At 50.5% G+C, this 26485-nt stretch overlaps 1 protein-coding gene and 1 long non-coding RNA gene across 9 annotated transcripts in view; one reads left to right on the forward strand and one right to left on the reverse strand.

The window, feature by feature from the left end:
- Positions 1–2365: 2365 nt before the first annotated feature.
- Positions 2366–9157, reverse strand: LOC123642452. Its single transcript, XR_006736458.1, has 3 exons — positions 9043–9157; positions 8807–8960; positions 2366–2385 (listed from the first exon to the last, which is right to left on the reverse strand). It is a non-coding gene; the product is annotated as an uncharacterized LOC123642452 (long non-coding RNA).
- Positions 9158–24835: 15678 nt separating this feature from the next.
- Positions 24836–26485, forward strand: part of MICAL2 (microtubule associated monooxygenase, calponin and LIM domain containing 2) — a 217109-nt gene continuing 215459 nt past the window's right edge. For all 8 annotated transcript variants that reach the window (XM_045557535.1, XM_045557534.1, XM_045557547.1 and 5 more), the window contains exon 1: positions 24836–24983. The gene's annotated coding sequence lies outside the window, so the exon portion shown is untranslated. The remainder of the gene's footprint in view (positions 24984–26485) is intronic.

Consider the following 26485-nt stretch of genomic DNA (forward strand, 5'->3'; position numbering starts at 1 on the left):
TATGCGGGGCCCCACACGGAGTCAAGCAATAGCTTTGTGGTAAGCCTTAGAGTATAATTTTAGCCCTGAAACTCATTGAGATGTTTGGGCACTTGTGCCTTCTGCTTATGACAGATTGTTGATCACAGTTATGATTTATCCCCAGCTGCGTCTTTGGTCAGGAACACAGCCCCTCAAGGATGACAAATCCTGTCCCTCTGGGAGATTCTGGTGATCATGTTATCACATGGTTTCAAGGAATAGATCTTGGTGAAAAGGTCCAGCCCGCTTGTGCAGACCTCAGCAAGTAACCACTGAGCTCCCCTTGTACACACAAACCATCATCACCAGGGCAACCGCAGGGCAGTAGCCGGCTGCCTGGCAATGTGGCCTCCCTCTCTCTCACCTTGGTTACCCCTGTGCTGCAAGGGCCTGATCTCCCCCTTAAGGCAACTCCCCGGGTGGAATGATTGGATTGCACTGGGGGACGGAGAGAGCACACGTGGACACCCTGCTCTCAAAGCTTACAGATGTTGCCTTGGTGCTTTCGAATCTATTTAGGTTTAAGTGTACTGCACGCTTCTGAGAGGCCAAATTTAACATTTGCATCCACCGTTGAAAATCCTGAGTAAATACATTATGCCAGATTAGGGGCTGCCACATTTTTGAAAAGGTGCTAAGTTGCTTCCCTGTGTTCTTTTGAGGTGAGGTCTGGGTGGAGTTGGGGCTTCAGAGTGCCCCTGAGAAGGTCCACAGTGAAAGTAGACATTTCCCCCTCTTAGTCTCTTAATTAGAGATTCATCCCAGGAGATCCTTTAAAATATGCAGTTCTATCCACAGAGAGCTAGCAGTCACTTTTTATTCTGATTGGTTTTCCTTTCAAGGACTGGTGTTTTGAGTAATGGGAGAGGGTACTGGAGACAGAGAAACTGTCTTACAGCCTGGGCACTGTGAGAAGGGCAGACCCCACTTTGAGAAGCGGGTTTGGGGGGCTGCTGAGTGGTGGGGAAAAAGGCTTGGAAATGGAAGGAGAAGGACATGAGAAACCACTGTGATTCTGCTCAGCGCAGGGACCCAGGCTTCTGCCTCAGCCTCACAAGTAGCTGGGACCACAGGTGCACACCGCCATGCTCAGCTAATTTTTCTATTTTTTTGTAGAGATGAGGTCTTGCTCAGGCTGGTCTCAAACTCCTGTCCTCAAGTGATCCTCCCTCTTCGGCCTCCCGAAGTGCTAGGATTACAGGCGTGAGCCACTGCGCCCAGCTAAAAGCACAGCTTCTACTGTTTAAAAAAAAACAGCTTCATTAAGGCATAATTGACATACGATAAACGGCTCATATTTAAAGTGTACAATTTGATACATTTTTTCCATGTGTCTACACCTGTGAAACTACCACTGTCATCACAATAATAACACATTCATTACCCCCGAAAGTTTCCTCATGCTCTTTTGTAATCTCTCCCTCTTGTTGCTCCCCAACTCCCCCCACCCCCTGGCAGCTCATGATCTGCTGTCTGTCATTGCAGATGAGTTTGATTTTCTAAGGTTTTACAGAAATGGAATCATGCACCACGCATTTTTTTGGCCTGGCAGCTGGGTATTTACCCAAAGGAAAAGAAGTCATTTTATACCTCATGGTGTGACTACATGCTGCCCAAGCCTTAGTACATGGTCCCTTCATTTGACAGTCCTCAAGTTATCCTCATCTGAGTATGCCATCTCTTTCTGCTGGGTCCCTGAATGATTCAACTGTCCTACTCAAAATCCTCCATGGTTCCTGTCAGCCTTTAAAATAAAGTCCAAATTGATGACCTTGAGATTTGAGGTCCTTCATCATCCAGCCCCAATTTACCTTTCTGACCTGATGCTTGCCCGGCCTTCACTTATTCTAGAATCTAATAGTGAGTCTTAGACATTCGCACTTATTCTAGAATCTAATAGTGAGTCTTAGACATTTGCACCTCTGAGCACACTGCCTCTCACCTCTGAGCTGCCTCTCTGCCTTTCTTGGCCTCAGGAAAACTTGGCTCTCTTTTAAGCCTCATGCAATGGTGCTAAAGGTCTAGCACAGTGCTGGGAAATTGGTAAATTCTCAGCAACTACATATACAATGAAGGAATAAATGAAAATTTTTGAGAGCCTTGCACTTTTCTTCCAGATGGGATGTCATGCAAAGGCATGTTTATGGATGCATTTGACTTGGAGCTTAGGGAAAAGGATTCCGCACGAACGTAAACCGCAGGCATCATGCAGTCTTCTTCCCCAAGTCCTGGGGACAAGTGGCAAAGCGGGAGCAGAGCCTCTAAGCACAAACCATCAGAGGGTTATATAACCCCGATCAAAGCTTTGGAAGGAACAATGGCATCGTCCCATCAGGCTGTCTCTGATGATTCCTGGGTGAATCACTGTTGGAAAAAATAGAGTAGATGTTCTCAAGTGGCAGGCATGCAATGTGTGGGGAAATCCTTCCCTCCAGGGCGTGCTCACTCAATAACTATTTCCCTGCTGTGAGCTTTGCCATGAGGTGGTGCCCTGGTGAGTGGTGGGGACACCTGGAGCCAGGTCAGGGGCCTGGAATGCTGGGGGGGGGGCCCTCCTCATTCAGGTGGGACAGCTAGCAGAGCAATTCTCCAATCCCCCTTTCCTCTGTGTCTGGCTGCTGAAGAAATAATTTTCTAGAACATGTGTAAGGATCTCTGACTAGTGGGTTCCCAAGGGAAGAAGGCTAAGGAAGAGGATTTAGCTTTTTCATTTTTTCCTTTCTGTATAAATAACATACAGAGGTCTTATTTTTTTGATGCCAAGGAGGATATCTCATCAATGGGATTTTGGGCCACTTGATTTTTACTTTTTTGTATTAAAAAATCTCCAAACCTAATTAAGTGTTATTAAAAATCAATGCAGCTACTGTACCTCTAGGATTTTCCAAGATATCCCTGAGTTCAAATGTTCTGTCCCTTGGCTTTATAGCTGTGGAAATGTCTCGGCAATTCCAACAACATGTTGGAATCTAAATTTCCTCACCTACCTGGAAATAGTGCCAAATCTTAAATCAGACCTCAGCTCCGAATTTCTAGTATGAGAAATATATTCAAAATTGTTATGTCTAATAAGAACATTCATTTTTTTTCCCTTTGTCTCTGGGAGTTCCCTCCCAGATGCTCAGAGTAATAATAGATTAATATTTTTAGGAATCTGAGGATATGAACATGCCTTTACAGGGTCGTGTGTGTCTGCCAACCCCCAAGCTCAAGAGAGTGGTTCGCTAGGTACTAGGAACACCCAGGGGCACCCACTGTGTCCTGGGATGGTGGGTCACTCTCTGAGTTGTCTCCAGTTTTAGATCCTGCCAACGCCAGGGCTTCTATTTTCCATTCCTGTTCCAGAATCTCATCTTTTCTATGCAGCTTCATCTCACCCTTTCCCAGCAATCGCTGACTCTCCTAAAGCAGAGACTAAGATATTTCAGGAACCTGAATCTCATGATATTCTTTGAGCTTCTGGATCAGGCCTATCATTAAATTTTGTTACAAGCCCTTAAATTCTTTTTGGAGCAAAGTTAGGATTTTTAGTCATGAAGATTCATAAGTGATATGCTATGCTGAAGGCAATTTGGGGTCTGTTCCAGGTCTCTGGACCTAATGAGCATTCTAATATTTCCTGCCCCTGCCATCCTAGGCTGCCATGATGAACTTCTGTGCCTCAGGTCTCAGACTTGGCAGTGCCATCCTGCCAACATCCCTACTCATGCTCCCACCCTGAGTCGTCTCCTCTGACTTCCTGTCTGATGGCCGGGGTCCCACGACCCTTGCACTGACCTTCATTGACGACTGCCCACCACGTCCTTGACCAGATGAGTCTGAGAATGCAGGGAACTGAGCCTGAGGTAGCGGAGTGGTGGGCTCAGCCCTGGGATGCTCAATAGCAGAAGCTGGGACAGTGAGGCAGGGCCACAGGCCCCCCAGGTGAGAAGGGGAAGGAACCAAGGCATGCAGATTGATTTCTCAGCAGAAGTTCTCCATCCTGAAGTGTCTCTGGGGACCAGCAACTCTGAAGCTGTGGTCTCCCTACCCTAGCACAGCTGCTACAATTGTCCCACAGAGAGGGCTAGGGGCAGGGCAACTTGGAAAACCATTTGTTATTATCAAGCAAAGGTGAACACACACATGCCCCGTGGCCCGGCAATTCCACTCTTAAGTATAAACCCTAGAGAAACATGCGCATATTTGTACCAAGAATACTCATTTCAGCATCATTCATAATAGTCAAAACCTGGAAACAACCCAAATGCTTATCGAGAGTAATATGGATAAATAAATATGGCATATTCATCCAGTGGAATATTATAGAATCATGAAATGAATACATTGCAGCCACACAATGGCATGGATGAGAGTCATAGGCATAATTGGGCAAAAGAAGCAAGACACATAGAAACCTTAGAACATGATTCTATTCCTATAAGGCTCAAAATAGATTAAACTACTTTCTTTAGGGATGCAAACCCAGGTGGTAATGCTAAAGGAAAAGGAAGGAGATGCCACAAAAGTCTAGGGGAGAGGGAGATGAGTATGGCCATACAGGGACACGCAAGGGCCTGGGGAGTATTGGCAGTGTTTCACGTCTTGACATGAGTATGTTAATTTTCATAATTTAAAAGGTAGAAATGGGAGAGTCTTGTTTTACAAGGATGTTGGATGAGTGTATTACCCTCAGATGCTCTCTGCCTCAAAATCCACTGTTGTGGTCCCAGCAGAGGGAAGTCCCATCCCTGCTTGGTGCTCACATCCCCACCCTGCTCCTGGATGCCCCGTGCCCTGGGAATAAGTCTCAAGGCCTCCAGCACTGGCAGAGACAAACTCAGCCTTGACTGAGCCTGACTCCGCTGTCCCTGATGGCATCTTCTGGGCTCTTGCACTCCCAAGGATGTAACTGAGTGTGCTCTGTGGGGAGAGCATCTGTAATGAATTTCCTAGGATGGGAAGCAACTGGAAACAAAAATAGTTGTGCCAGATTGTCAGTGTGCATCACAGCTCAGGAGTAGCCCTGAGACACCAGGGCCGGGCTCGTGCCTGGCATGCATGTCTCATGCCTGACTTCCTCCACCTCCTCCGCTCAGCATGCACGCCAGCTCTCCGAGTGAGACAGGAGGGTAGCATTTATCCCAGGCCCCTTCTCACCAAGGCTGTTTCTGAGTGTCTGGAGTGTTTGTTTCTGCAGCATCCGGTAGGCAGCCGGGCGTGAAGTGGGTGCTCAGTGACCAGCTGGGATTAGGTGGTCCCCTGCTGCTCTGAGCTGGGCAGCTCTTTGGTTGGGATTGAGGAGGCCAGTGCCCCTGAAGGGAGTTTAGAGCAAGTCATCTCCAAGCCCCTCAGAAGCTTGTTCAAGGGACACAAGTCCCCGTGTTTGGGACTTGGAGTGGTGAGGCTACAGTTTGGAAAGATTTTAGTCTCTGGGACGTAGGCCACCTGATGACTTGCTGTGCGGATAGAGCCTTGACCTTCCCTCCACCTTTCTCTCCTTTGTCCCCAGGAAGCTCAGGGTCAGAAACCCTGCACTCAGCTCCTTCACTACGGATTTGTAGAGGTTGATCAAAGTGCTCAAGGTGGCCAGGGGACGTTGGTGGCCGGCTAAAGAGTGCCAGCAGTGGACCCCGGGACGCATTTGCCATGGCCCAGGCACACATCCAGGCCAGGGAACAGCAAGAACAAAGGCTCAGGGGAGTGAAAAGGCATGGAGGGTTTGCTGCTGCCCCCTTCATCCTGCCTGAAGTCCCCTTGTCCTCCCCTCGGCCTGGCCTCAGAGGTCACTGCTCTCTGGGCCTGTGGATACAAAAACTCAGCAGAGATCTCTGGGGCCCTCCCCTCAGATGTTGCTGGTAAACTCCTGGGACCAAGCACAGATGGAGAGAACCGAGCTTGAAGGAAGCTCAGAGCAGCCCTGGCAGTAGACAGTGAAAGGAGGGACGTAGGGACAGGCAGGAGGAAGTTAGGAAGGAGCCTCGACTGCTCACTGCAAACAGAGGCCTCAGTTTGTGGTGCAATGAAATCACCGTATATGGCTTGGGAGGAAATTCTGTGCAAGGAGCTGCATGCAAATAGGTCATCAAGTAATGGTAAAAATATGCGGCCAAATGGAGGTGCCTCTGCAGTTTCTGTGTCTCCAAGGGCTAAGTAAACTCCAGGAAGGATTCAGGGCTTCATGCCACGGAGGATGGGGAACTAGAAGTGCACCCTCCCCCCACCCCGCCTTTGATCCAGCCTTCTGCCTCCCACTTGCCACCTCTTCACGGGAATCTGCCCTGAGTCTGACCAGTGTCCCTGTGCTCCCTGGGGCTGGGATCAGGCAGGGACTCGGAGATTGCTTGAGACACTTTGTGGTGACTAATGCAGTACTTGCACAGGAAACAGACTGAAAAGGGCTTAGGAGGCGCTATAAATAGCCCATGTCCTAAAAAAAAAGTAACTTGGGAAGAAATGGAATTAACAAACTGGGAGGAGAACAAGGAGATCACAGGCTCTAAGGAAGACCAGTCCTTCTCCTGGGAAATGAGGTTTTCTCCCAGACAGAGCTCCACCTGCCCTGGTAGGAGCACCTCTGCAAATCCTGAGTGTGTCCGGCTCCACCCTGGAGTTGACCAGCCAGCTCAGCCTGCCTGCCTGCCAGCACCCAGCACTGCCTGTGGGACCATCACATGAGGCGTGCACGTGAGGGATGGATGGGAGCCCCCGGGGCTCGGGGTTCGAGGTCTATGAACCCTTAGTGGGGAGGTGCAGAATCGAAGCTGTGACATGTCAGAAACATCCCTCCCCGTGTTCCTCAGCTTCCCCCATCCGCCCGGCCACAGTGATCCTCCAACCTCTCGAACCCAGCAAGGGGAGGGGAGAGTAAGGTCGCCAGGCTGGGTTCTGCTACCAGCCGGGACACTCAGTTGCTGAGTAACTTGGAATAGACACTCGCTTCACTAAGACTGTTTCCTTTTCTCTAAAACTGAGAGGTTGGTCTAGTTCAGTAGATTTCAAATCTTTTTTGATTTTTTCAAAGCTGCCTCAGATGTCTCCAAAGGAAATCTCAAGAGAAAGAACAGAGCTGCCATGGTTAAGGTCGGGACCCAGAGTTCCTCACGCTTATACACACCCATTTCCCTGGTGGTAGCCCCAGGAAGCTGCCACAGTACCCCAGGGCCTCACAGAGCACTGCTGGAAAACCACAGGCCTAGAGCACGTGACAATATGTCTGGCCACCCCAAACCACTCAGCTCCTCTCTCCCTTACCTTGCTCCACGTAGAGGCTGCAAAGCTAAAGTAATGAAAAGTAATCTTGTGTGGTGGAGATTTCACTGAAGACGTCAGTCAAAACAGCAGAGGGATTTACAAGTCACAACCCCCAGCAAGGTTCCTGCTGTCCTCATTAGCTGTTACCATCGATTGATTGCAAAACAGCCACAATTCTCCATTTTTCCCAGGATCGCACCCTCTGAGATTTAACTTTGAAACTCCTCCCATCAAGAGATAGAATCAATTTCCCCACCCTTTGACTATGGGCTGGCCTGGAGGTTTGCTCTGAACGGTGTTTAGTGAAAGTGACAGTGTGCTGGCTCCAAGCTTAGGTCTTAAGAAGCCTGTGCCTTCCACTCTCTCTCAAATCTCTGCTGCTGCCATGAGAACAGGCCTGGGTTCACCTGCTGGGGAAGGGGAACCCACACAGTAGAGCTGAGTTGTCCCAGAGGAGCCCAGCCCAGCCAACCGACCCGCCAGCTGACCCAAGATACAAGAGCAACCAGACTCACAAGAATTGATACTTGGATGTTGTTTTAAGGCATATGTTTGGGGGTAGTCTATTTCTGTTCCAGTTACCTATTGCTGAGGAACAAACCACTCCAAAACTTCATGGCTTAAAACAATTTATTCCATACTCATTTGTTACGATAGCCCATGGGTCTGGGCATTGATCAGTCTCAGCAGGGCCATTCCCACTTGGAGTCTCTCATGTGATTACAGTTAGAGGTCAGCTGCAGTCATCTGAAGGTTTGCCTGGTCTGGGTATCAGGGATGGCTCAGCTGGCTGGCACTTGATGCTGGCTGTCATCCGGGACTCACCTGGGCTATTGACTGCAAGTGGCCTCTCCACGTGGCATGGGCTTCTCGCACCACAGTGGCTGGGTTCCGAGAGGCGGGAAGAAGACACTGCCAGGCTAGGTAAGGGCTGTGACAGCACTGGCACGGTGTCACTCTCTCTCTATTGGTCAAAACAGTGGCATCATCCTGCCCTTTATAAGGGTGGAGGAGTAGAAGTCATGTCTTGATAGAGAAATAGCAAGGTCGCATTTCAAAAGAGAATACAGGATGGGAGAGATGGTTGGGGCCATCTTTGGGAAATAAAATCTGGCACAGTTGTATAGTATTACTGAGGCAGAGAATAACAGAGACAGACACTTTTATTTTCCGGGGTTCCTTCTCCCTTGCAGCACAGCTTTCTGTCCATCCTCCCCGGCTCCTCACGTAGTCACGGAGGGACAGCAGACACCGGGCCACTGAGGGGAAGGCCTGCTGAGCATGGCCAGCTGCTCTGGCCCAGCAGGAAAGGCGCAGTGACTGACTAGTGACCACTGTCCACCCAGGGCCAGGAGGGAGGGTGGCCCACCTGGTGAGTATTAGCTTGTACCCTTTACTTCTCTGTGCCTCAGGGCCCCTCAGTATGAGGAAATGCAATTGTCTGATTTCACAAGTGAGCTGATACAGTCAGTGCCAGTCAAATGCTTTGTCAAGTCTAGGTCCTGTGGAGGAAAAAATTAGATTATTAACAGGTTCAGGTTGAAATTCTTACCTTATTACTCATACAGTGAGACTAAAGGTGTCCATCTCTGCTCTCCCCGGGCAGAACCAACCACAGGAGCTGGAGGTCTTCGACTGTCCTGTTTAGCTTCACCCAAGCACACAAGCCGGTGAAGTCAGACCTGACCCCGCAGTGAGAGCCCCATCTGGGCAGTGGGAGAGAGAGGATTAAGGTCTGTGTTCGTGACCCACGCAGTCCTGAGAAAGCTCCCCACTTTAGGCCCCCACCTAGATTCAGCTCCAGCCGTTCCCCAGCCCAGTCTGGGTGAGTAGGGAGTCCCCTGAACCCCACTTGTCTGGGGTTCTAAGGTCTTGCTAATTTCCCCTTGTAGGCTGAACCCTGTTCCTGAATCCAAACCACTTCCTGTTTCAAACAGGAAGTGCCCTCAGAAGTGAGATGCAGCTGCCCACATGAGGACAAGTATCCTTGGCAAACACCAGAGTCTCTTCCTATCACAGCCCTGCCAACCTGCCCACCTGCCTGAGAACCCCTGCCAGGCCACAGCCAGTCTGTTACCACCCCTGAGGGTCCCGGGCCCCTGCTATTCCTGTCCTGGCAGGCCTTGTAGTGGAGCCCAGAGGGTTATGACAGGAAGCTGGCGGATGCCTCCTATACTGACTTGGTATTTGGCTTCCTTTGGCACCAGCCTCCTGTCTGCCCTGTTTCCTATTGAGGGGCAAACTGGACTGGTTTTGAATTAAGCCCATACCCCAGAGAGCTCTGGGGTAGAGATGGCGTGACAGAATCCCTTCAGCAGCTCTCAGAAAAGGCAGGAGCCGTGGTGAGCTGCGGACAGGAGAGGGAGGGGAAAGTGCAGTCGGAAGTCTGGAGTGGCTCCTTCCTGGCTGAGCTAATGCCCCAGCAACTCAGCTTAGCACCTTATGTAAGGCCTAGTCACCTGAGTGTCTGAGCTCATAGGAGCAACAGCCCCTCCCTGCAGTGGCTTCCCCGTGCCCACAGCTACGCCCTTGTCACATGCACTCTCCTTCCCATCTGTCCGCTGATACCTGGGGACAACCTTTGAACAATGCCCGGCAAGTCAAGAAAATAAAGGGAATTATAGTCACTGTAATTACATACATGTAGTAGAACACTTGAACAGAGAAAAATGGTTCAGAGTTCCACCCTTAAAGATAAACAGTTCCTATATTCTGGAAAAATTTTTGATTTTCTTTATGTTTAAACAAATTATACTCTTCCGTTCATCTCTCTGGCTCTTCCTTTGGTCTGTAGCTGAGTTCCTCCCCAAGGCTACAGAGGTCGTAGGGTTGCTGTGGCTTTTCTGTCCCACTCATAAAGGACAGGCTACCTCAGTGACTGGTCCCAGGATTCTCCCCTATACACGTCAGGCCTCAAAGAACAGTGCCCCCTTCAGAAAGGATCCTCAGCCTTCCTCCTCCTCCTCCTCCTCCTCCTCCTCCTCCTCCTCTCCTCCTCCCTCTGGGGGATATACAAGATCACCCTGGAATGGGCTTCTAGACTCACGGGACCCCAGGAACCAGACTCTGGAAAGGGAGGATGGCAGGCCTGGAGCCTCAACCGCCACCACCTCCCTCTCTCTCTCTCTCTCCCTCTCCCCTCCTCCCCACCTTCCTCCTTTCCCTCTCTTCCTTCTACACCCTCTCCCCGCCCCTCCTTCTCCTCTCTCCTTCTCCTCCCTTTCTCCCTCCTCCCCTTCCTCCTCCCCTCCTTCCCACAATGGGCAGCATGGGCACAGGGCACTGAACTTGGATTCCCTGTCAGGGGTAGGTAGATCTTGCTTACGACTGACTCTGTCATCGACTAACTGCGTGACCCTGATCGGATGAGTGACTTTAGCTCCCTGAGCCTTCTTTTGTCTCACCTGCAAAATAGGGATGATTTTATCTATCACTGTGCCGAGGACAAAGCGGATTCCTATCTTTTAACCCAGGGCCTGACACATGATAGATACTCAGTGGATGTTAACTGGCTCTAATCTGCATTGGGAGGCAGTGAGCGCCTACTGCGTGCTGGGGCAAAAGGAACAGGAGGGAGCAAGGCAGAGATCCTTACACAAGCCTCTGTTGTAATCTTTGTCATCATATATGGTAATTACTTGTTTCCATAAGAGGTGGAAGGAGATATAAATAGCTCCCACTGCCAAGCATTTGGGGACCAGATTTTAAGGGCTTCTGCACAATGGAAAACACAGAGGAGCCCAGCGGCTGGAATGAAAAGTCAAAACCAGACGCTGCAGCAAAACCTTTCTCCATTCAGTCTATTCAGCTAATTGGTTTGTCCTGAAATCAACTGTTTCTCCCTGGGGAAGCAATCTTTAAAATGGGAGGGGGTTACATGTCTGATGTGTCCACACTTCTGCGTGTGGGACAGGGCAGGCTTAGAGCCCTGTGCAGGCCATGAAGTCCCCTGGAGCCACCAGTGCTGGGTTGTCATTGGGCCCCAGCAAATGCCTGTCTGCCGGGAGCGATTTAGGCCGGGTGACATAGTGTTTCTCTTGGTGTGCCAGTCTTGACTACTTTGGGGGGCTGCCTAAGTGCCAGGTTGGGAGGGAAGTCAAGAGCCCCAGGTCTGGAGGAAGAGAGCCCTGTGGGACCAGCAATATCCACCACAAGTGGGATTAGGAGGCGGGTGAAGTCCCACATTCAGCTTATCTGCTATCTCTGAGTTAGCCAAACCTCCTGGGGTCTGCTCACACTCAGTGAGGGCTCTGTCGGATGCTGTGTTATACTTTGTTTCCTTATGTTTGAAATATTGGAGAAAAAAGTCTCCAAGACCCTGGTCTCCAGGATTCCCCCAAAAGCATGGTTATGCCTTGGGAGGGCAAAGGAACATTTTGCCTGCTTCCCACATATGATACTCTAAGACTTCACAATCATTAATTCAGCACTACCTAAGTGTCATGCATTGGGGAAACAAAAATAACTAAGGTTCATCCCTCCCCAGTATAGGAGACAGGTAAATAAATGCTCATTCTGTGATAAATGCTAAAACTGAGGTGTGTTTGAAAAGGCTAGGGACAGCACAGTGGGAGGGAGCAATTCATTCTGCCAAGAGTGTGGGCAAAGGGAAAGCGTGGAGTTGGGTCTTGAAGGGTGAGTAGGAGTTTGCAAGACATAGAATATGAGGAAAGCAGAATGTGAGTAAAGAAGAGAAAGCAAGGACTTGCTTGTCACATGGTGGAGATGGAGGGCAGCATCCAGACTGGACAAGTGCTTCAGAAATCCTTCTGGCAGTAGCAGAGGGCAGAAAAATGAATGAAGTCAGAGAGACTGACTAGGAACCCAATGAAAGTGCTTAAATGAGAGGCGATGAACAGCTAAACTATAATAGAGTGATTTTGGTTAGCTTCTCTGCAAAACTGCAGCTTAACTGAGGGATGGACAAGGGCTGAGTCTGGGTTTCTTTATCTCCCCAGATCCCCTGCAGTAGCTCCCTGCAAATGCTAGGAGCTCAGTAAGTACGTGCTGATAGGACGAGGGAGGGAGGGAGGGAGGAAGCAGGCCCTCGGCATGGAAGCAGGCCCTTCTTTCTCAGATAAGAAAACGGAGCTTGGAGGGGGAGTGAGGAACGCCCAAGGACATCTTTGCCAGATGCTCACTCTCTCAAAAACCAAAGACCCTCTAACTGTTCTGCTGACAAATTTATGAGCACATAGGCTTTTAGTGATGAACACTCCGCAGGGAAAGTTCCACTGCAATGAATTCTGTTATAAAGTTGTGTTCTTTGTAAGGAAGTGCTTTCTTTTCCTCTCAGGCAGAAAAAAAGAGTTCCTTTGAAATAGACCGAATTCTCTGCGATGTATAATACGCAACAATAAGCCCTTCACCTGGCCTCAGTCCAAATAACAGGCTCTATTCAGGTGGCTCTGAAAGCACCTGATTGTGTGCTGTTGGTGTCTTGGGCAGGGCCAGCCCAGCTGTAGCTGAAAAATTTACAAGTCTTTTGTCCTGCCACCAAGCAGTAATTGGTTCTCCACCCCAATGCAGTAAACTTCCAGCCACCTGAACAAAATTCACCTACACTGACAAACTGCACACAAAACACAAAAACTTCCAAAGCACACACAGGTGTGACTGTCTCGGTGTCTGTCCTCTCTGCAATCCCTCTTGTCTCTGAGGGTCCCTCTGGTCCAAGGCTCACCCTGCACTCTGTGTTCCAGACCCATCTCCTGCAGACCCGGCTCTATCAAGGGCTGAATCTGCCCCCTTCACACTTTGGCTTCCCCTCTCTCCTGGCTCTTTCAGCGTCACACCAGAAGCTACACTGTTCTGCTTCTCCCCACATTGTATATCCCGTATGAGATCTTGCAAGGAGTCAGCTATACCCACTGTTCCCACCGTCTCGCTTCCTGTTCACCTCCCAGGCAACCCGGGGAGTCTGTGCTTAATATTCATGTATGTGAATGAATGACTGATGATAGAGGCTGATATTTACTGTGTGTTTGCTATGTACCGAGCGATGTTGTAAGAATTTGACATGTGTTAACGTATGAAATCACTGTGATGTAAATGCTGGTGTTATTTGCATCCTATGGGTGAGGAAAGGGAGGCACCAGGCAGTTGAGTGTTTGTCCGGGATCACCAGGATTTGGGTAAAGGTTCTCTGGCTCCAGAGCCTAAACCTTCTTATACCTCTTCCCTCTCTTACATAGCACAATGTGCCCTGAAGGAAACAGTAAACAAGAAGATGGGATGGACCTGTCTCATTCATTTGTTTCTTTATTATTTAACTTACTGGGGGTCTACCATATGCAAAGCAGAGAAGAGAGAGACACGAATCTGCCATGAAGATGCTCAGAGTCCGCAGGTGGAGCCAGGCTGGTCACAGGGCGTGACAAGAGCTCCGGTGAATTGGTGGGCGGGGGGCGAAGGGAGCTCAGAGGAAGCAGCTTGCTTTGCTCCTAGCAGTGGTTCCCAGATTTCACTATGAACTGGAATCACCTGAGATCTTTAAAAACTACTACTGCCTGACTCCTATCCCCAGACATTAAAATTTAATTGGCATTGAAAGTTTTAAAAGCTCTCCAGGGGACTCTAATGTTCAGTAAAATTTGGGCAACACTGGCTTAACGGGTAATGAGTAGGAAGTTTGGTTTGCAAGTAACACAAAACCCAGCTTAAACCATCTTAAGAATAAAAAATGGCAGGCCTGTGTGTGTGTGTGTGTGTGTGTATTGGCTTACATTAAAGACAAAACAAAACAAAACAAAAAACCAGACAAAGGCTATATAGCTCTGCATAGGGTTTGATCCAGGTCTTAAAAGGTGTCACCAGGGTGAGATTTTCCTCTTTCCCCACGGATGGTTCCATTTCTCAGGCTCCCCTGGGTTGCAAGATGCTGCAGTTCCAGTGTGTGTGCCTGCTTTCTTCCCGTCCAGTGCAAAGAAGAAGTCTGATGCCCTCATAGCTCAAATGAAAGCCCACAAGTGCATTTCACTGGCCTTAGGCCTGAATCAGTGACTGGGGCCAGAGAGGTGGTGAGGGCTGATTGGCTTAACCTAGGTCATGTGTGCCACCTTTGGGGCTGGAAAGCAGAGGCAGCTTCACCTGGAAGCCTTTGGTAGACAGTGGAGGATTTGTGACAGATCCTCCATGTTCTGGGAGACAAAGTGAGGAGGTAGTCAGGGCCAGACAGAGGAGTTGCACTGTATTTTCTAGCAGGCAGACGTATTTAAATAGGAGAATGACCACTTTTGTATTTTAAGATATAACTCTGAGAGTTATGGAAAGGATGTATGTGCATTTCTTTATAAAAAGGTAATTGTAGTTGTTCAGAGAAGAGATGTTGGGGACCTAAACTAAGAGAGTGGCAATAGGGGTGGATAGCAGGGAGAAGATTCAAGACACGTTTCTGAACTATAATTGATAGGATTTTAACCAGTTGGAAAAGAAGATTTAGAAAAAGAGAAGAACCGTGGATGACTCTGAAAATTCTAGTTTGGAAAATTGGGTAATTGGGTTGATGGTGATACCATTAGTGAGATTAGGAATACAGATCATTACAAAGGTTTTGGACAATTCAGTTTGGACGTGCTGACTTTGCGATGTCTTAAAGGCCTCCAGGAAGCAATGTCCAATGGGCAGGTGAACACATGCAAATCTGGAATTTGGCAGAAAGCCAGAAATTTCGGTGTCCATATGGTAGCTGAAGCAGGGGTGACAGGTGTGGTCACCCAGGGAGAGGCGTCACAGGAGAAGAACAGGAAGAGGAGCTCTTAAAACAGGGGAAACTGAGGTGGACCAGAGGTGTTTTGGAAACAAAGGAAGAGAGAGTTTCAAGAAGGAAGGTGATCAACAGTGTCCTGTGGTGTGAAGAAATGAAGGAGGATGAAAGCCACAAGTAGAACATGAATTTGACCACTAGCAAGGGCCCTGTCACCCGAACAACAGCCAGGTTTTAGGGTTTAGGGAGAGTGAGACAGGAGGATGCAGAGAGAACAAGTACGGAGGGATCTCTCTTCAAGGAGGTGACGGCAAGGGACAGGGCAGTGGCTCAGAGAGATGAATCTTATAGTTTCTACATGTTCGTTTTGTTGCTGTTGTTATTTTTGTCTTTATTTTTTAATTTAGTTTGATTTGGTTTGTTTGATGAGGGAAGTTTGATTATGATTAAAGCTGTCAGGAAAAACTAAAAGAGAGAGAAAGGCTGAAAACACAAGATAATGATTTTCCACAGAGACAGAAAGCAGGTTAGCAGTTTCCCGGGGCGAGGAGGAAGCAGGCATGAGTGACTGCTTACTGGGTGTGCGGCTTCCTTTTGGGGTGATAACAGTGCTCTTGAACTAGACAATGGTGATGATTGCACCACACTGTGAATTTCCTAAATGCCACTGAATTTTACACTTTAAATGAGTGAAATGGTGAATTTTTTTGTTTTGCGAATTTTATCATACATGCACAATGGTGATTTTAAATGCCATGCTTGGTGGATTTTATGAAGCTCATTTCATTTAATCCTCACAACAACTTTATGACAACTTTATAACACCTTTACTACCCTCCATTTTATGTAAGAGAAAACTGAAATTCAGAGAGACTAATTTATCCAAGATAAATCTAGATTTGAGATTCCAACCACAGCCGATTTAACTACAAAGCCCGGACTCTCAACCACTCTCGCATTCTGCCTCTGCAGTTGCAGGATTTCATAGGTGCATATGCTGATCATGTGAATTGATCTATACCCACCAAGCTGTAATGGTCTGAATTTCTGGGTGAGGAAAACATCTATATTTTTTATATTGTTTTTTTGACTGGGCAAAGCTTCGATTAAAAAAAAGATAAGGCTTATTTTTAACATAAGGGGGAAAAAGATTTTAGAGGTAGGGCACTTCTCTGAAGGAGATGGGAGAGGCGTGTAAGAAACAACTAGAGAGGATGTGAAATTTCCCAGGGACACGGGCGGGTCTGTTTGCAGAGTGTAGAAAGAGCATGAGCTGAAGCAATAAGGAAGACTTCTCGAGGTGGTGACCTGTAACACAGTCTGAAAGGGAGTGACGGTCACTGGGTGGAAAGGCAGAGGGAGGGCCCTTTGGAAGCCCATGCCCAGGAGGGCTGGGGAGGAGGAGACAGCTAATGGGGTGATCGCTTGTGCCATCTCTTTCCTGGTCTTCCCTCGGCCCCTCTTCCAGGTCCCATTCCTCCCTCTCTGCCCAGAGTGGGCCACACCACATAAATCTGCTTTGCTCTATGCTGTCCCCGGGACAGCCACAGCCTTGTTCTAAGTTGCTTCCCTCATCCTCAGGGAAATAGAAAACCTCGAGGGCTGGCCTCGCCGGCGTTCTTAGAAGGCTGCTGTGGCCTGAGCCTTCCCACTTTGTTCTGGGATCCTGTGACTCTCGGGCACACACCCAGAGCAGCCCTCACTCAATCGCTTCTTTGATTTTCTCCCAGTTGGATTGTCAGAGACGGCTGGCCAGTGGGAGGATGCCGAGTGGTAAACCGTGCAGAGAAACAACTATAGCATTTCTTTCTGCCAGAAGCCAGATTTCTTTTCAGACTTGCCTGTGCACAGAGGGATCAGACCTCTGCACTTGACATGTTGCCTAAACCAGTGTGCCCGATATGCCACTTGCCTGAGGACCAGGAGGTCTACAACTCATTCCCACTTGTCAGTGTTTTCCTATCTTTTGTGGGAGGGCCTACTTTTTTTTTTTTTTTTTTGCCATTTTTTGGTATCTTAAACATTTTAAAGGGGTATGTCTAAGAATCTTCACTATTTCTAATAAGTACACATCACATTTGCAGTGCTTTTGTAGTTAATGAGATAAAAGTTTCAGAGTGACTAAGTGACAAGAGCCTGGGCTCCAGTGATGGACAGACCAGGGTTTGAATCCTAGTTCTACCACTTACTAGGACTTTACCTCCCTGGCCTTTGGTTTCCCCAGGTGTAAAATGGGGTTAATAGTCTCAGCCTCCTATGTGGATGTTGTGAAGATAAATAAGGTAATATATGGGCCCATGGGAGGCTCCTGAGAAGGGTCAGTGTTTATTTACCTGTTGTATCAGTTAGGGTCTCATCAGGGAAGCAGGATCATGACTATGATATGGAATAAGGGATTATTACAGGAATTACAGCTCACACAATTGTGGGAGCAGAGGAGGTGTCTACGGAGGGCTGTTGCCCTGGTGTTTTGGTGTTTACCGGCTGGCCTGATGTTGCTGTAGGTCCACACAGTTGCCAGGTGAGAAGAAAACCTGGAGTGGAGTGGAGCAAACCAACAGCCAACTGGAGCCGAGACAAACCAGAGACCTTGAGAGAAGGTGGAATTCACATTTATTCCTCGGCGCCTCTAACCTGGAAGACGCGATGACTGTTAGAAACAGCTCGCAGCTTCATCAAATGGGTGCACCTGCACCTGGCCCTGGACTCAGCCAGGCTGAGGGAGGAGAATCTGCATGAGTTAGGGCTGCCGGAAGCCCAGCTACCTCCCCGCGCCTGAGCTGCAGCAGTGCTGGTGCCCGCGCTGACCTTCTAGTACCAAGGCTGCTTCCTAATCTCGTGCAGGTGTCCCTTGTGGCCAGTCCTAACTCAGAGCCATCCAGGAAAAGAAATTCTAGGAAACAGTTCTCGTTTAGCAAGTTCTTATAACACAAAACCACCACACTTAGAAATAGGAGGGAAAGCAACTAACAATCATCGAGAACCTTGATGAATGTTATCCCATCTGGCCTGTAAGCTGACCTTACGAAGGGTTATTTTCTCCATCTGCTGGCTTCCTCCGTCCCATAGTTAGGGAGCACACAGGTGGGAACCCAGGTCACCGGAGCCTGAACTCTTCACTAGAACTTGACCTGTGAAGCCGGTTTGGGCCTCTCTGTTCGTGAACTCAGCTCCCTGAGAGCAATGCTTGGAACGCCCCTGAAGGTGCCCCTCATCTGACAAGGAGGAGAACACCCCTTCTGAACTGATCAGAGTCTGGGCTGCCCTAGGTACTCTCTTGCCACTGAAGCTGCACCTAGGAGAAAGATTTTAAGAGATAAGCAGTTGGGCAGGAATCTGATTTTCATTAAAAGTTTTATCCATGCCAAAATGCACTGAACTTAGAGGAATGCTGAGAGTTTACCCTGAGTGTTCATATAGGCCCAGGTCTATGGCTGGGGTTCAGGCCCACTAAAGAAATGGTGGTAAGTGGTACAAACACCTTGGTTAGTACATTTTTATGTGTTTGTTTTTACATAGTTTCCTTTTATTCCTTCAACAAACATAACTGACACCTGCCATGTGCTGGGTGCTGTTTACGTGATGTGCACTGAGGTTACAATGTTGAATACCACACTGTGGCTCCTCTCTTGGGTTTTAATGTCCGGGGGCTCAGGTGAGCTGGCCCTCCCGTCCTAGGGTGTGTCCTGCAAAAGTGCCCCTGAGATAAGTGTCTGAATGCAAGCAGCTTATTGGGAAGTAATCCCAGGAAGCACCAGTAAGGGACTGGGAAGTGACAGGGAGGAAGCCCATGCAGGGTGTGCCAAGGAGCAGCTCACTGCTGTGGGCACCTGGACCCAGTCCTCCTGGGGATCTCTGGGACAGAGCGAGATATTAATATATAGAACCCACCTCCAAGATATTCCCCCAAGGGGTGGGAAATTGGGATATACATCCACCAACCCTTGTCCACCCTTGGTTGAAGGTTGCTCCCCATGGTGTGGAATAGCCAATGCTTCTGGCCCACCCTATGCGCTGGCTGAGCTTGCTGCTGAGGCTGGAGGAACCTTCAGGCAGTGCCAGAGGTGTTTGCATCAGAAAGCCACCAGCACATATGGAAGCCAAGAGCTTCTGCTGTCTCTGACACGTATCCTTGACTCCCTGCTCTCGATTCCTAATGGTACTCAGCCTGCATTCAGGTGTTCACCCCTCCCATGCAGCGCATGCGTCTTAGGGGCAGCTGAGCCCACCCCAGCTCTGGGAGGGGCCCTGACTGGCCCAGATAATCAGCACATTCCCTTCCTCTGGCTGTGGCATGGGTTCAAGTGGGCACGTGACCCAATCCAATCAGAGTAGATCTCAGGACTCCTGCTTGGAATGCTGCGTCAGAAATGTTCTCTTTTGGAAAAGGAAGCTCGTGGCAATCAGAGCTGTTGGCATTTGCTACTGTGAGGAAAACCAACCTGAAGACAAAGCCAACACAGGGGAGGGCAGAGCTGAGAGAATTGCAAAGGAAGGTGGCTGAAGCTTTTACCTCTGCAGCCTTCAGTTATAGGAGTCCCTTTCTCTCCTCCTGTGATCGGGTGTCTGCCATTGCACATGGAACATGTTTACTGGTAGCCCTAACTTCCAGGGAAAGAGAGAGCTTCTCTCATCCATATCTATGCACTGGTCTTGAAGAAGAGTTCTGCTTGCACCTATGCATGCCTGTTGTACTGATAACCGCTGGGGCTGCATGGCTGGCCGGGGCTGCATGGCTGGCCAGGCCTGGGAGCTGTGCCAGTCCTGTAGCCAGGAGGGCAGCGATGTCACCAAAGCAGGGGGAGTGGAGGAGCTAGCCAACTGACTCCCTCCCCACACAAAAATTAGCTACCCTGTGTGGTTCTTGCCTCCCTCTCTAGCTTTGTCTTGGGTTACTTTCATGCTGTAGTCACTACTGTGTCCCTTCTACCCAGAACAGGGCATGGAATGTGGCAGGCACCCACCAGCACCTGCTCGGTGGATGAATGAAGGAAGCCTTGCAGCTCCCGGAGGCACCTCATCTCTGATTCCGTGTCTCAGTTGCTCCCTGGGCACTCACCACACTCCCACCACCTGCCTGCCATTCCCCTCTCATGGCGCAGCTGAAGGGGAGCCTCCTCCACGAAGTCTTCCCCTCGCTCCCTCAGTCCCCAGAGAATGGGCCACTCTCTCCTTGCTGTCCCACAGCCCCCTGGACAGAGCTAGGGGTGGGCAGTATTGGGAAGCGAGAAGGGCATGGCTTGGAAGTCAACTGGTCAGATTCACTCTGTTGGATGTTGGCTTCTAGGAGACGCCAGGCCATTGGCTTCACCTCACCAAGATTCCATTTTCAAATCTCTAAGATGTGGATGATAATATTAATAGTATCCACCTTGAAATGTGGCTGAGAGAGACAACATACACAGAGGTCTGATGTTGGGGACTAGCCAGGTCCCTGAGCTGGAGTTGCTTAAGGACTGATGCCTCTTATAGACTCCAACTCCCTATACTCTTATTGGCATCATCCCAAGTTTCTATACTCACAAAACCCTTACATATCATTTAGCATGTGCCTGAAACTGTTCTATGTATGTACCTCCCCATTACTATTCCCCTGTTACAGGTGAAGAACCTGCCGCACAGAGAGGTCAAGTCACTTCCTCAAGGCTGCACAGATAAGTGGCAGAACTGGGATTCAAAGGCAGGCATCTTGACTTCAGAGTCTGTGCTAGTAACTGCTTGGCTACGATACATCTCAGAATAACTGCACCATACATATTTCTGGGATGGACATGTGACAAGTGGATAGATAGATAGATGACCTTGAGTGAGTCACCTCCATGGACTAGAACAGAGAAGAGTATTCCCATCTTTGTTTCTAGCCAGCTGCTATGTCGGGTTTGGGAGCACAAGTTGAGAGCTGCCTCCCTAGCGCCATTCAATTACACCAGTCCTGGAATGGGTTTCAGGTTTGCATGAACAGTAATCTGCCCTGAGCCCAGCCTGCCATAAGTATGCTCTGGGCTTTGTGTCACTGTTTGGTCTCTAGGAACCAGAATTACACCGTTGGTTTCACAGTTGTCTTTGAAAAAAAAATATATATGTGTGTGTGTGTGTGTGTGTGTGTATGTGTATATATCTACCCATCCATCTATCTGTATCTCCACAGTCTGTCTGGGGCTGGGCTGGACTACATATGTGACCCATGTTTCTCCCCTCTCCTCTGCACACCCATTCTGCACTCTGTCTCTCTCTGCTCTGGGTGGTACGTCTGGCTGTGATGTCACCTCCTGCTTGTAGCCACAGCGTTCGGCTCTTCAGCACTGACTTTCTCACCATTGCTGGCAATGTGCACATATTCCCCAAAGTGCTGGGGTGCCTCTGAGGGCACTACTGACATTGGCAAGTCCCAAATAGGTGCCATTTCTTCCCCAAACAGGCTCTGGAGAAGCCACCAGAAGTGTGGTAGGCTTGATGAGTTTCTAGTGGCCTTGAGAATGTTTATGTCTTATCCATGAACAAAGGGTGCATTCTGAGACCTATTGAGATGATAAGGGACTAGAACAAGGCCCCAGGGACCTTGCTTCTCACACACTACTAGGTCTGTCTTCCAGAGATACAAATGTTTCCACTTCGTGGTGGTTTAGAAAGTCCTTCTCCAAAGACAGCTCCCTAAGTGGCCTGGGGCCAATCAGCCTCTTCTCGTCATTTAACAGGGTCACAGGATTCTGTCTAGATACCAGCCTTCCACTTCCTCCCGAAAGCCCAAGGCCCTTTGTTGGCCTGTTGGGGAGGAGGCTGGCGAGAACCGCACTCCCTGGAACATCAAGTAAGAAGAGGCCCAGAACTTACCGCAAGGCTCTTCCCCTCCATGCGCCATGCGGACACCTTGAGAGGCACCCTGGTTTCGCTACGGAAACCTCCCCATCGGGAATCCACTTAGTTCAACTCTGACCTTTCGTCAAGCATATAGCAAGGCTGGAAATAAAAGGAAGCCAGGCCTGCCGCCCCCGCAGCCCTCTCGCAGGCGTCAGGTGGATAAGTGACGAGGCTGCGAGCGCCAGCTGGAGTTCCTTCAGGGGGAGGCGCGTGGTGCTGCGGAGGCCATTGCTTCCGTCTGAGATGCAGATATTTTTAGGGATGAATCTGGGCCTTCCTTCTCTTCCTCCCTCTGATGCTAAGTGGCCATCTGCATCTCCCAGACAACCTCCGCAAGCAGCATCCTGGAAAAGTGGCCCGGGAAGAGTTGGTTATTAAATATAGGCTACTGAGCTGCCGCGTAAGCAGGTGGAGTTTGCCTGGCATGCTGAGTCAGAAAGGGGCGCTGCAGACCTGGAACCCCCTCACTCACTCTGTGACCCTCACAAGCACCTTGCTCTCTCTGGGCCTCCATTTATTCAATTTTTTTTCTTTTTTAATCTGCTAAGTAAGGAACTGGTAAATATGTTCTCTAAGTTTTACCCTAACATTACATCATGATCTTGTCTTTGAAGAGCTGAGTTGTATAAGCTCCCAGACACAGTCATGGTTCAGCAGGACAGCCCATGGTGACTGCTTTGTCCAGAGAAAGGGAGCTGGGACATCCTGAACCCATTCCTCTCCTCCCCCCAGGGAGATGGCTTGTAAGGGTGGCTTGTGTGGGGTGGTGAGAAGCTCTGGCCCCTGGCTCAAGACATCCCCAGGCTCGTCTCCCTTCATGCAGTTAGCCCCCCTCAGTCCCCAGCTTCCCTGCATCCAAGGAAAAGCTCACGTCTTAGCCTTCAGACCCACCCTTATCTCAGCCCCCTCAGTTAAAAGGGTTGGGAGTAGGCAGGAGAGAGGAGACAGAAGTTCTGGGGATGCATTGGTATGTTCTAACTTTTGAGCCACTAAAACTTCTGTACTGAGTGATGCTATCTCTGTTAAACTTGGTTGACCCACAGTGTTGGGCCTGAAATATTGTTGAATTTGTTTTAATCTGAAGGGAGAACACTGTGCTCTAGGTAAGCTGATAGGAATTGTAAAAGAAAAAAAAATAAAAATAATAAAGAATACAGCTCCCATAGCATTGCATACTTCTGATTATTCATCTGCAGCATTGTAAGTTACATGAGTGCAGGAAACTATATTTATTAATAGTTCACAGTAGGGTTTGCTAAATGAATGAATGACTCTGTCTCCATCTCCATCTTCAACATGGGGGTCACAGGCCAGGGCCAATAGCAAGGAGGCTGTATATCCAGTGCAGTCAAGCTGGGGGCAGAGGTGATGCTGTTTCTGGAAGTTTCTCACTATCTTGGATTTCCTATATTATTCCACAAATAATGTCGGGCCAGGCCAGTGGGGTCTCCTCTTCCTTATAGTGCCCAAGCCTGAGTTCGACAGAATGTTTGGGTAAACTGGGAATGTGGGAATGGGAGCAGTTCTTTCAGGGTTAAGCTTGACCTGTCTGGTGCTCCAGAGGCATGGGCAGGGCTGTAGAGGCCCCAGCACATAGAGGTTTGGCATGTAGATTCTGGAATCAGATAGATATGGGTTCAAGCCGAGACTCTGATACTTACTAACCATGTGACCTTGACAGGTCGCTTTACCTCACTGATCTCAGTGTCCACATCTGTAAAAGGGGATGATAACCAAATGAGAGACTGTGTGGAGGGCGCTCCATCAGCCGGCATCACAGGCAGGGTTCCATCACAGTGGGGTGCTGCCCTCTGACAGGGCAACCTTGTCCATGCTGACCAAGCCCTGAAAACTGAGCATGGACAGCTTTGCTGGAAAGCTCATCTGCAGGAAGATGATGGACTTCTGAAGACGCCAAGAGAGCTTCCAGGTAGGACAACCCCCGGAGAAACCCAAAAGGCCAAGAGTAGGATCACAAGGTAAGGAGTAGAGAAAAAAGCAAGCTCCAGGTTTGGTGGGGGGCAAACTGTTCTGTTCGCACTCGCCTGGCAAGGGAATGTGGTCTCTGCAGAGGGTGGTCTGGTGCTGGTGGAATTCCAGCAGCTGGAGCCACAGTAGTGTTTCTCACTGCCCAAGCCTGCCTGCTTCCCTCCTCCTGGCTCAGCTCAGTTCTGAGAACATTTTTGGATGCGTACGTTGGGCCAAGCCTTGTGATGGGCTCTGGGTTCCCAAGGTGAGTCAGACATGGCTCCTGCCCATGGGGATCCCTGTTTCGTGATCGCTGATACCAGATCGGCCACTGCTACCAGAGCGGTGTTTTACGGTTATTTATAATAGTTTACAAATGCTTCATATCCCTCACTAGGCCCTGCACCATTCACTGTGTCGTCTGTGAACAGCGCTCTCTCGAGACTAGCGGGCTATGGGCAACTGCAAAGGTGGGCAGAGTAGAGAGCAAGGTAGCCATCCGACAGCCAAGAGCAGAGTGTGTGGGTGATTTGACCAAGGTAACGCAGGTGGTCTGCTCCACCGCCCTCTCCCACCAGCTTTATCCTAAGCAAGGCCAGTGCAGGTGAGGGAAAGATCCCGTCTGCTAGCAGGGAGGTTCACCGAGGCTCGGTGTGGCCAAGGAGCCAAGCAAGGAGGGCGCTCCATAGGGCGCACACAGTCGGTACTGGAAGTGCCTGCTGCTCCCCGGTGTCTAAAAGGGGACGCTGGCGCTTGGTTTCCAGCTGCCTAGGCCAAGGAGCTTGAGGCCTTTGCCTCTCCCTTGACACCAGCATACCAACACAAGGGTTTTCACCTCGCAGCGCCACTACGTCTGGCTCCCATGGGCCCTCCGCTGGTCTCTGACCTGGGCTTGTCGGGGTGGGAGCACCTGGGCCGGGCTACGGCCCACGTGCGCCGGCAGTGGCAGTGACAGCCGGCTCCACAGGGGCGGGGCGGGCTCCACGCTGCGCTGTCATTGGCCGCGCCTCCGACGGGGGCGTTCCCCAGCCCGGTCCACCGCGCGGCGCAGAACCGCAGGCGCTCGGCCGGCTTAGCCTGCGCTGGGCAGCCGCGCTCGCTCCCGGCTCCGCAGGCTGCCCGCGGGGCCCGACCGCTTCGCCAGTGGCCAGGGCGGAGGCAGGCGCCGATCTCGGCCTGGCGACCCGCGCGACTTTCGGTAAGGCGGGGGTGGCGCGGGGCTCTGGGGAGGGCGGCGGGCGAGCGGGCGCGGGTGGAGACTGTGCCAGCCCCGGCTGGACTCTGCGCCCTGTCCGGCGCCCGGGAGGGTCAGGTGCGGCCGCAGCATCCCCGGCTTCAAACCCACCCCGCGGGGCGCGCAGGGAGCAGGTGGCGCTTCTGGAGAGCCCGGGGTGGCCCCGGCCAGTCTCTGAATCAATTAGAACACAATAAAACCGTCCACTGGCACCCCGAGCTACCCCTTACTCCGCCCCAACACCCAAACCCTGCAATCCCAAGCCTAGAGAATCCTAAATGTCAACACGGAGTGGGAGTGACGCACCAGCAGTGCCGCCTGTCACAGGGCAGAGGACCATCCCCAAACTTAGCTTCCCAGGATTCGGGCTCCGCGCCTTTCGCGTCCTTTCCTGGCTCTTCACTGGGCGCCCTTTTCCCCTCCCTTGTTCCCCTCCCTCCTTAACAACAGGAAGTTAAGTTGGGCCAAATGTCAGTGGCCTGGCCGGCTGCAGGCTGGGATCGAGTCTGGGGCCGGGGCGGGCCGTGGCGGGTCCGAGGGGCTGCGACGCTGTCCCCTCTGCGTCCGCGGCAGCGCCCACCCTGTGGTTGCCTGGCCGGCCCGGAGCAGAGGTGGGGTCTTGCCCGCAGCCTCTGCCTCCACTGCCAGGCCAGAGCAGGTGGGGTTGACTTTATTCGAGGCAGCCTCGCTGGCAGAGCGGATCGGCCTTTACTGGATGGGGAAGAGTGGTGTTGAAACCGGAGCAAACGTGTGTCTCCTTCCTCATTGTTTATTCTGAGGCCTGGGCTCTTAAAGCGGAAAGAGCTTTTATTTGGAAGCGCGCAGGGCCCCGCCTGTCCTGCAGCGGTGTGTGCAGGTCCTCTTGCTGTCAGTCTCGCCTGCTCACTACAGTCTTCAGTGATTGTGATGAAGGATGAAGCCCCCGTGTGGGCAGGTCCCGCGGGGGGAATAGCCAGCGGCATGTTGACCCTGGGACATTTGCGTGCCTGGGCTCCCTGGCACCTGCGCCCTCTCTGTGCCGCTCCCTCCCCAGGGGCAGTGGACCCAGCCAGTGTGCCTCCAGTGTCTCAGCCCAGTCCGATGTCCTGATGACTCTCCTTGCAGTAAGAACGCACCTTCTTCACGCAGAGAGAAGGCAGATTTATTAAGTGCCTACTGGGCAACAGGTCCTTGCCTGAGGCACTTCTGCAGCCCATTTCATGGTGACTCTCCAAAAACTCTGAGAGTTTTGCCCTCCCCATTTTAGAGATGGGGAAAGAGGCTCAGGTAGGGTAAGGGCCGAAGGTCACACAGAAAATGTCCCAGCCAGGTCCTGGCTCTGTCAGTGCACAGTCCAGAGCTCTTCCTGCTGTCCTTGGCTGTGGGAAGGGGTGTGCTGTGTGCAGGGTGAATGCACCACTGTGTGCTGCCCGGAGCCTCCTGGCCTCTGAAAGATTCTGTCCATCGGGATTTCAGGGGATGCTTCT

Source organism: Lemur catta, chromosome 7 (genome assembly GCF_020740605.2).
Source record: "Lemur catta isolate mLemCat1 chromosome 7, mLemCat1.pri, whole genome shotgun sequence".
Taxonomy (NCBI): Eukaryota; Metazoa; Chordata; class Mammalia; order Primates; family Lemuridae; genus Lemur; species Lemur catta.